At 41.2% G+C, this 8,424-nt stretch overlaps 1 long non-coding RNA gene across 1 annotated transcript; it reads right to left on the bottom strand.

Moving 5' to 3' along the window:
• Positions 1-6,607: 6,607 nt before the first annotated feature.
• LOC120424585 (uncharacterized) lies at positions 6,608-8,191 on the bottom strand. Its single transcript, XR_005606398.2, has 3 exons — positions 7,800-8,191; positions 7,563-7,744; positions 6,608-6,956 (listed from the first exon to the last, which is right to left on the bottom strand). It is a non-coding gene; the product is annotated as an uncharacterized LOC120424585 (long non-coding RNA).
• Positions 8,192-8,424: the final 233 nt, after the last annotated feature.

Here is an 8,424-nt window from a genome sequence, read left to right as displayed (position 1 = left end):
TGCCTGAAACATAGATTTATAGGAATTTTCGGCAAAACTAATTTCTTATAAAATGTGAAAACTTTTTATTCGTGCTTCGAATTCTGTTTAAAATGCAATGTTAAACGAATAATTTTATAAACAAATTTAGCTTCAACAAATTTTTTAGGCAAAATTATGACTTTTTTTTACAAAATTTATATGTATTTTGATAAAAAGCTTATAAGCTTAGATAACTAAATATGAACATTGTTTCTCAAAATATCAGCAACCTTACTGATGGTATATTTGACGTAAAAATAAAATGTGAACTGAATCTGATTTTAACAAGAAAAACGGCGCCGGATACCCTTATTTACACTTAAAATTTTAGAGCGCCTTCCGCGGGATTCGCACCTCTGGATTGTGAGTCCAGTGCGCGGTCCGATTGATCCACGGGCGGGACCACATGTTTACATGTTTCATGGGACTAAAAAAGACATCGTTTGAGTCATAGGTGCAAAATCTGGTTCTAAAGATTTGATTTTTTGATAAAATGTAATGTTTGAAAAGAATGGAATAGGCGATAAAAAATTGCATAACCGTAAAACTTTGATGACTTTGATAGCCGGGGTGACTTTGAGAGGTTTGCGATTTTTCCGCAAAATGCAGAGTACAATTAAAATACGTACGGTATGGTTTAGAATCATACTGACCGTGGTAGAGAAGTGTTAAAGAGCTTTTCATATAATTTTGGAAAGTTTAAAAAGTTAGTTAACTATAGTTAAGAAAATGTTGATGAGGGTCATTATTTTAAACTTCTCAAAGTGTCATGATTTTCTCAATGAACATGATTTTGAATCGGATAACGGAATGCATTTTCGGATTTTTTGGTTAAATAAGTTTGTAAATAATAAATAATATGTGATTTTGAAACACAATTAAAAAAAAACTCAAAATTTATAGGCAATTTCAGTTGAACACATTTCATGTAAAATGTGAAAACTTGTGATTTCTGCTTCGAATGCAGTATAAAATGCAATAAAAATCGATAATTTTATAAACAAAACTAGTTTTAAGAAATTTCAGGCAAAATTCCGACTTTTTAACAATTTTACCTAAAATGTATATGTATTTTGTTAAAAAGCTTATAAACTTTTGTGGTTTGGTTGAGCGTTTTAGCAGAATGCATTACTATGAATAAAAAGAGACGAGTTGTTCCTTTTAATGTATAGCAATATATAGCGGAATTAAAAGGAACAACTCGTCTCTTTGTATTCATACGTATAAACTTAACTAACCAAATATAAACATTGATATTTTTTTTAAGCTATATCAACTACTTCAGTGATGGTAAATTTAACGTACAAAATAAAGTTTGAACATTAAACATGATTTTAACATGAAAAACTATGGCTTTCAAAGTCACCCCGGAATTTAAACTAAGAATTTTTAACGCTACTATTTTTCTAAACACTATTGAAAAAACTTTTTTTTCCAAAATAGTGCAGGGACTTTGTGTGGCCTACCCCAGTACATGTTTTTAAAAATAAATAATCTTGAGAAAAACCTTACCTGTTGGAAAATATTCCACGGTAAGGTTTACGGTATTCATTTTGTGTAAGGTAAATCAAATTTGCAATCGAAGCACTGTACCGTACGAGGTACCGTATCGTTTTAGAGTTATTGTCACTTCCGTATAAACTTTTCAATAGGGCGAATCCGCAGATGTAAACAAGCAGCTAATCCCTTTTAGGGGCCCAAATAACCTTTATTATGGTTTCAAAAGTTTTCGTTTGACTTGGCAGTATGAAAAAAAAGGTGCAGGTGGTTATGTTACACATGACCAGTATGACAAAGAACTTTGCTAGATGATTGTTGAAATTTTCGATTAGAACGTTCGATCCAAATTTCCCCATGATTCCCTTATAATTACACAAGACAACTCTTTTGTGGTCTATTTCGTGGCTCTGAAACAGGCTGTTTGATTTGTAAAGTTTTAAGACATAATATCAACGTCCTATCGAACTAAGGGGATGAAAATTGCAAGTGGAGCTGAGCTGCCCTATTCAGGGCTCTAATTGATTACGAAATAGTTATTCTAAATTTCCAGAAACAGATTTTAGAAGTTTAACAGTCATTTTTCCCCAACTCTTATGGTTCGGCAAATGTCCCCCCATCGGAACATCCCCGGGGCCTCCGGCCACTTCGGAGTGTGGCCACTACTGCCGAAATTTCAAATTTCATGTCCAGTATCAAAATCCATAAAGTTTGATACCCATATTGTACCAACTCTTATGGTTCGGCAAATGTCCCTCCATCGGAATATCCCCGGGGCCTCCGGCCACTCCAGGTGGTGGCCACTACTGCCAAAATGTCAAATTTCATGTCCAGTATCAAAAACCCTAAAGTTTGATACCCATATTGCCCCAACTCTAATGGTTCCGCAAATGTCCCCCCATTGGAACATCCGCGGGGCCTCCGGCCACTCTAGGTGGTGGCCACTACTGCCAAAATGTCAAATTTCATGTCCAGTATCAAAAACCCTAAAGTTTGATACCCATATTGCCTCAACTCTAATGGTTCCGCAATAGCGTGGTTCACGTTTCTATGAAAAAGACAAAAGTTGTTATTTTGTCTTGCATCAACCGGAATTTCGTTCTTTTATGTCCCCAGAAGCACTCCTGAAAATTTGAGCCCATTTGGTAAGGTCTAGGAGCTCCAGTTTTAATTTGAAATTTATATGGGATTTTGATTTATTTTCCATGGGAAACTATCTTTTTTTACATTGTATTAGGATTTTTTTTTATAAATCGATGAAATGACTTGATTCTTATAGTAGGAGATAGGTTTTGAACTGGGGAACAACTTTGTAGAACATACCAACATGCTAGGAAGTGACCCTTTAAAGATACAGATACTTTTAGATGGTAGCCCACACAGTAAAGCCCCTTCAAAAGCCACCATCTAAAAGTATCTGTATCTTTAAAGGGTCACTTCCTAGCATGTTGGTATGTTCTACAAAGTTGTTCCCCAGTTCAAAACCTATCTCCTACTATAAGAATCAAGTCATTTCATCGATTTATAAAAAAAAAATCCTAATACAATGTAAAAAAAGATAGTTTCCCATGGAAAATAAATCAAAATCCCATATAAATTTCAAATTAAAACTGGAGCTCCTAGACCTTACCAAATGGGCTCAAATTTTCAGGAGTGCTTCTGGGGACATAAAAGAACGAAATTCCGGTTGATGCAAGACAAAATAACAACTTTTGTCTTTTTCATAAAACGTGAACCACGCTATTCCGCAAATGTCCCCCCATTGGAACATTCGCGGGGCCTTCGGCCACTCCAGGTGGTGGCCACTACTGCCGAAATGTCAAATTTCATGTCCAGTATCAAAAACCCTAAAGTTTGATACCCATATTGCCCCAACTCTTATGGTTCGGCAAATGTCCCCCTATCGGAACATCCCCGGGGCCTCCGGCCACTCCAGGTGGTGGCCACTACTGCCGAAATGTCAAATTTCATATCCAGTATCAAAAACCCTAAAGTTTGATACCCATATTGCCCCAACTCTTATGGTTCGGCAAATGTCCCCCCATCGGAACATCCGCGGGGCCCTCCGGATTGTGGCCACTACTGCTGAAATGTCAAATTTCATGTTCAGTATCAAAAACCTTAAAGTTTGATACCCATATTGCCCCAAATCTTATGGTTCGGCAAATGTCCCCCCATCGGAACATCCCCGGGGCCTCCGGCCACTCCAGGTGGTGGTTACTACTGCCAAAATGTCAAATTTCATGTCCAGCAGGGATGGAATTATCGCAAAAAAATCAATTTCGCTTGCGAACTTTCTTCACCCGCGAAAGAGAGAGGAGGCAAATCACGCAAAAGAAAATCGCTCCCGAACTTCTCCAAGAAAATCAATCTGCTGATGATTTTTAGTGAATTTCCTTGTCAGCACCACTTAAAAATATTTATTTCACTTTGTTCACACACATTGCCCATCTACAAAATGTGACAGGTCATATTTCGACGTGTGACGTTACACTTGCAAGTGTAGTAGTGAAAAAGATATTCCGCCGAATAATCAAGATGATGATTTTTTTAGATTCCTTTTACCGATCTTTCGTGCGCGAGAGAGAAGAGCCATGCTCCCTTCGGATTTTTTCTCTTGATGAACTTCCAATGATTTTCTTTTGATGATGATTATTCCATCGCTGATGTCCAGTATCAAAAACCCTAAAGTTTGATACCCATATTGCCCCAACTCTTATGGTTCGGCAAATGTCCCCCTGTCGGAACATCCCCGGGGCCTCCGGCCACTCCAGGTGGTGGCCACTACTGCCGAAATGTCAAATTTCATATCCAGTATCAAAAACCCTAAAGTTTGATACCCATATTGCCCCAACTCTTATGGTTCGGCAAATGTCCCCCTATCGGAACATCCCCGGGGCCTCCGGCCACTCCAGGTGGTGGCCACTACTGCCGAAATGTCAAATTTCATATCCAGTATCAAAAACCCTAAAGTTTGATACCCATATTGCCCCAACTCTTATGGTTCGGCAAATGTCCCCCTATCGGAACATCCCCGGGGCCTCCGGCCACTCCAGGTGATGGCCACTACTGCCGAAATGTCAAATTTCATGTCCAGTATCAAAAACCCTAAAGTTTGATACCCATATTGCCCCAACTCTTATGGTTCGGCAAATGTCCCCCCATCGGAACATCCGCGGGGCCCTCCGGATTGTGGCCACTACTGCTGAAATGTCAAATTTCATGTTCAGTATCAAAAACCTTAAAGTTTGATACCCATATTGCCCCAACTCTTATGGTTCGGCAAATGTCCCCCCATCGGAACATCCCCGGGGCCTCCGGCCAGTCCAGGTGGTGGCCACTACTGCCGAAATGTCAAATTTCATGTCCAGTATCAAAAACCCTAAAGTTTGATACCCATATTGCCCCAACTCTTATGGTTCGGCAAATGTCCCCCTATCGGAACATCCCCGGGGCCTCCGGCCACTCCAGGTGGTGGCCACTACTGCCGAAATGTCAAATTTCATATCCAGTATCAAAAACCCTAAAGTTTGATACCCATATTGCCCCAACTCTTATGGTTCGGCAAATGTCCCCCTATCGGAACATCCCCGGGGCCTCCGGCCACTCCAGGTGATGGCCACTACTGCCGAAATGTCAAATTTCATGTCCAGTATCAAAAACCCTAAAGTTTGATACCCATATTGCCCCAACTCTTATGGTTCGGCAAATGTTCCTCCATCGGAACATCCCCGGGGCCTCCGGACACTCCAGGTGGTGGCCACTACTGCCGAAATGTGGAGGCCAATTCCAATTCCCGCTCATGCCGGCTGGCATGTCTTGGCGTGTCCATGCCTCCAGGCTATCTGCTCCCGGGCCTCCAGGCCGTCTGCAAACGGGCCACCAGGCCATCTGCTCCTGTCCTGATGTGTTCTCGTCGACGGCCAGCAACAGACTGAATTTTCGGGACCGACCGAGCCGAGTTTTGTCAATTTAGATCGGGGACGTATGCCCCGCCTTTTTGCACCCATTCTCCTACATCTCCTTATTCGCTTTTTGCCGCGTCGACGATCCGAAAATTATGAGGTAGAGTGGGGGTGATTTTAGATACATCAATCTCACGTCTCTATATTGACTGATTGTTCAACCAACCAGCGTGCACCAAAAAGAGGGGAAATTTGCCGAGAGGGGAATTCGTCACGTAACGTTTTCGCTTCGCGAAAATTTTGGATTGACACCCCGTATAGAAACCTTAGGACAAAGTTCTTTGTCAAAAAGTATGATTTTTTACCGAATATTTCGAAATGTCTCTCTTGAGCGCTCTGTAACTTTTGTTGGAAGCATTGTAGCACCATACTGTCTTTGAGAGAGTTGTCGTAACCAATCTGGCTCATATTCGAGATGCAAGTACAGTAAACCTACAACAACAAAAAACTGCTGTAACACTAAAAGTATTCTACTTTAAAAGTAAGTATTGCGCCTATTAAGAAGTAATAGATTTTGGCGATTATCTCGAAGGACTAGAGAAAATTAGCGCATGACAGCCGCAGTGCAAAACGTAAACAAATACTGGTGTTTGTGTGTTTGTGTCCATGAAAAAATATCAACAACCTGTGGTTACCATAGACAACGTATATGCATTGCATTGCGACGTTATCTTTCTGCGGCGATTAATTAGAGCGCAGGATTCTAATTTTTCTCGAAATTATTAATAAGTACTTTTACCGCAAAAGTTTGCAACAACTGGCTGTAATGACTGTAAAACTTTGTATTACCAATAATTATTTTTGTCAGAAAGTTGATATTTTTTTTAATCCTGTTGATTTTATTTTAGATTTTAAACATTAAATACTCGTTCGAAAGAACAATCGATTACCTAAATAACAATGGATTAGATGATGGATTCGGACATAGTTAACTCACAGAAGAGAGACATAGTTTTACTCAATCAAGTAGCCATATCTCAAGATAGGGTTGCCATAGCCTGCGAACTAATAGCGACCTATAGGGCATCAAACTGTATCGAATGAGACCGGTTTCATATAAATAGTGTAACAAAAAAATCTTTCTGTCCAACTTTGATCGTTGATGGCGAATAAAAAAGGCGTTATTTTGAGCAAGAACATCTATTCAACCCAAAATTTCTACCCACAACTGTTCTTCTTCTTGTTGCCCTCTTCTCTGCGCTCTTCCTTGGGCTTTTCTTTGCGCTCTTCTTCGCGCTCTTCTTAGCGCTCTTCTTCACGCTCTTCCTCTCACCCTCGCTACTCACGCTCGCCCGCTACAGCATCCTCCACGTGCGCCGCTCCGCGGCTGCCTCCGCGTCCTCTTCCGCATTCTCCGCCGGCGACCACCAGGTATCCGTGGTCCCCGATCGTGCCGCGCAGTCACACGCCGACTCCAGCAGCTTTCGCTGTCTCTGACCGGTTTAACCGGTCCGCACCACGGATACGTTACGACTGTCATCCACATATAACGCGAGTGAAGTCAAAATCGAACCAAGATCGAACCAAGTTTTTAGCGCGTGGCGTTTGAAAAGGTCGTATGCGTTTGACATAAATTACAAAAATAAAATCCATTGGACATAAATTATAAAAATAAAAACTTTTTTCAGTCTTTTTTCTTTAAAAAGATTTACGTTTAATCCTAAATTTAATCTCAAAATTGAACTTGGGAACCATTTAATACCATCGAGAACCTAATGTTGGCAAATCAGCACTTTGGTTTTGGTGTTAAATTACAGCTAGTTTAAATCATTTTAGACTGAAATTTAATAACGGATCAAACTAATTTTATTTTGTTTCAAGGGTAATTAAGCCATTCAGTTGATTAGTTTAGTTCAGTGTGTTGTGTTGTATTGCTTGAATAGTCAAGCAGAACTTTGATTTATTCATCTAATAAATGTTAAATGTGGAAAAATTTACGTAATACTCGTAACTAACTCGATTTTATATGCAAATATAGTAAAAACTAACAAAAACATAATTTGGGAACAAAATTTATGTAATTATGTCATACGACCTTTTCAAAAACCACACGTAAACAATATTGACAGCGCCACTGACGGGGACTTCAGGAAACTGCATGCATGTCAAATCCCTGGTCCGCACGGGCCAGCCCGAATCGTTCCCCGAACCATCCGCCTCCAAACTGCACGTGTCGACCCGATGTCGGACCATTGTCGGGCTTTCGCAAGCGGCCCGATATCCAAACCGACTGGGATGAGTTCGCCCTCGTCAAAAACACCCTGTGGAATGGCGTTGTGATTTTCGATTCCACGGATTAAAGATCTTGCAGCTTACCCCGTTCGTGCTGGGGGTGTTTCCTCCTCCGGTCCGCAGTCCCGTTATTTTGCGCGACGTCCAATCCGGTGTTGTTGGCTGCCGGTTTCGTTGCCCCGCGGGCTTGGCTGCGGATCGTAGACGCCAAGTTGTTCCGCGACAGCCGCTGGTCACCCACGCGGTTTTGATTTCAAGGTTACGGACTTTTCCTGCCGGCCGTCACGGGACGATCCGTCCGCCGGACCAGGCGAGAGAGCATTGGCCGAGCCGTGGTTGTGCACGATGCCTCGACCCCCGAGCTGCTTAGATTTTTCCTTTCTCTCCCTCTCTTCACAAGCGACGCGCTTGGCGGGCAGCTTGACAGCGCGAGCAAGAGCGAAGTGGTGAGTTTCTTTTGCACGTTTGGACGCACTTCGGCGTTTTGGCCAAAACAATGATTGCTTGGAGCGCGCTCGTCTTTGCTTAGATTTAATTTGACTCAAATTTGGATACAAAAATTCTAAACGCAACAATAGGTTAAGCCAGTGCTGAGAAAGCAAGAATGTTGAGCATCTCAAAATCCGCAAGTTCAGTTTTCGATTCTGAATCAATACATCAAGGTAGGTCTACAAGCTTTGCATGAAAAGTTTATTTTTTGGGTATACCC

The sequence above is a fragment of the Culex pipiens genome, chromosome 1 (assembly GCF_016801865.2).
Source record: "Culex pipiens pallens isolate TS chromosome 1, TS_CPP_V2, whole genome shotgun sequence".
In the NCBI taxonomy this organism is placed as follows: Eukaryota; Metazoa; Arthropoda; class Insecta; order Diptera; family Culicidae; genus Culex; species Culex pipiens.
The sequence above is the reverse complement of the archived record's forward strand: the minus strand, read 5'-3'. Positions and strand labels throughout refer to the sequence as shown.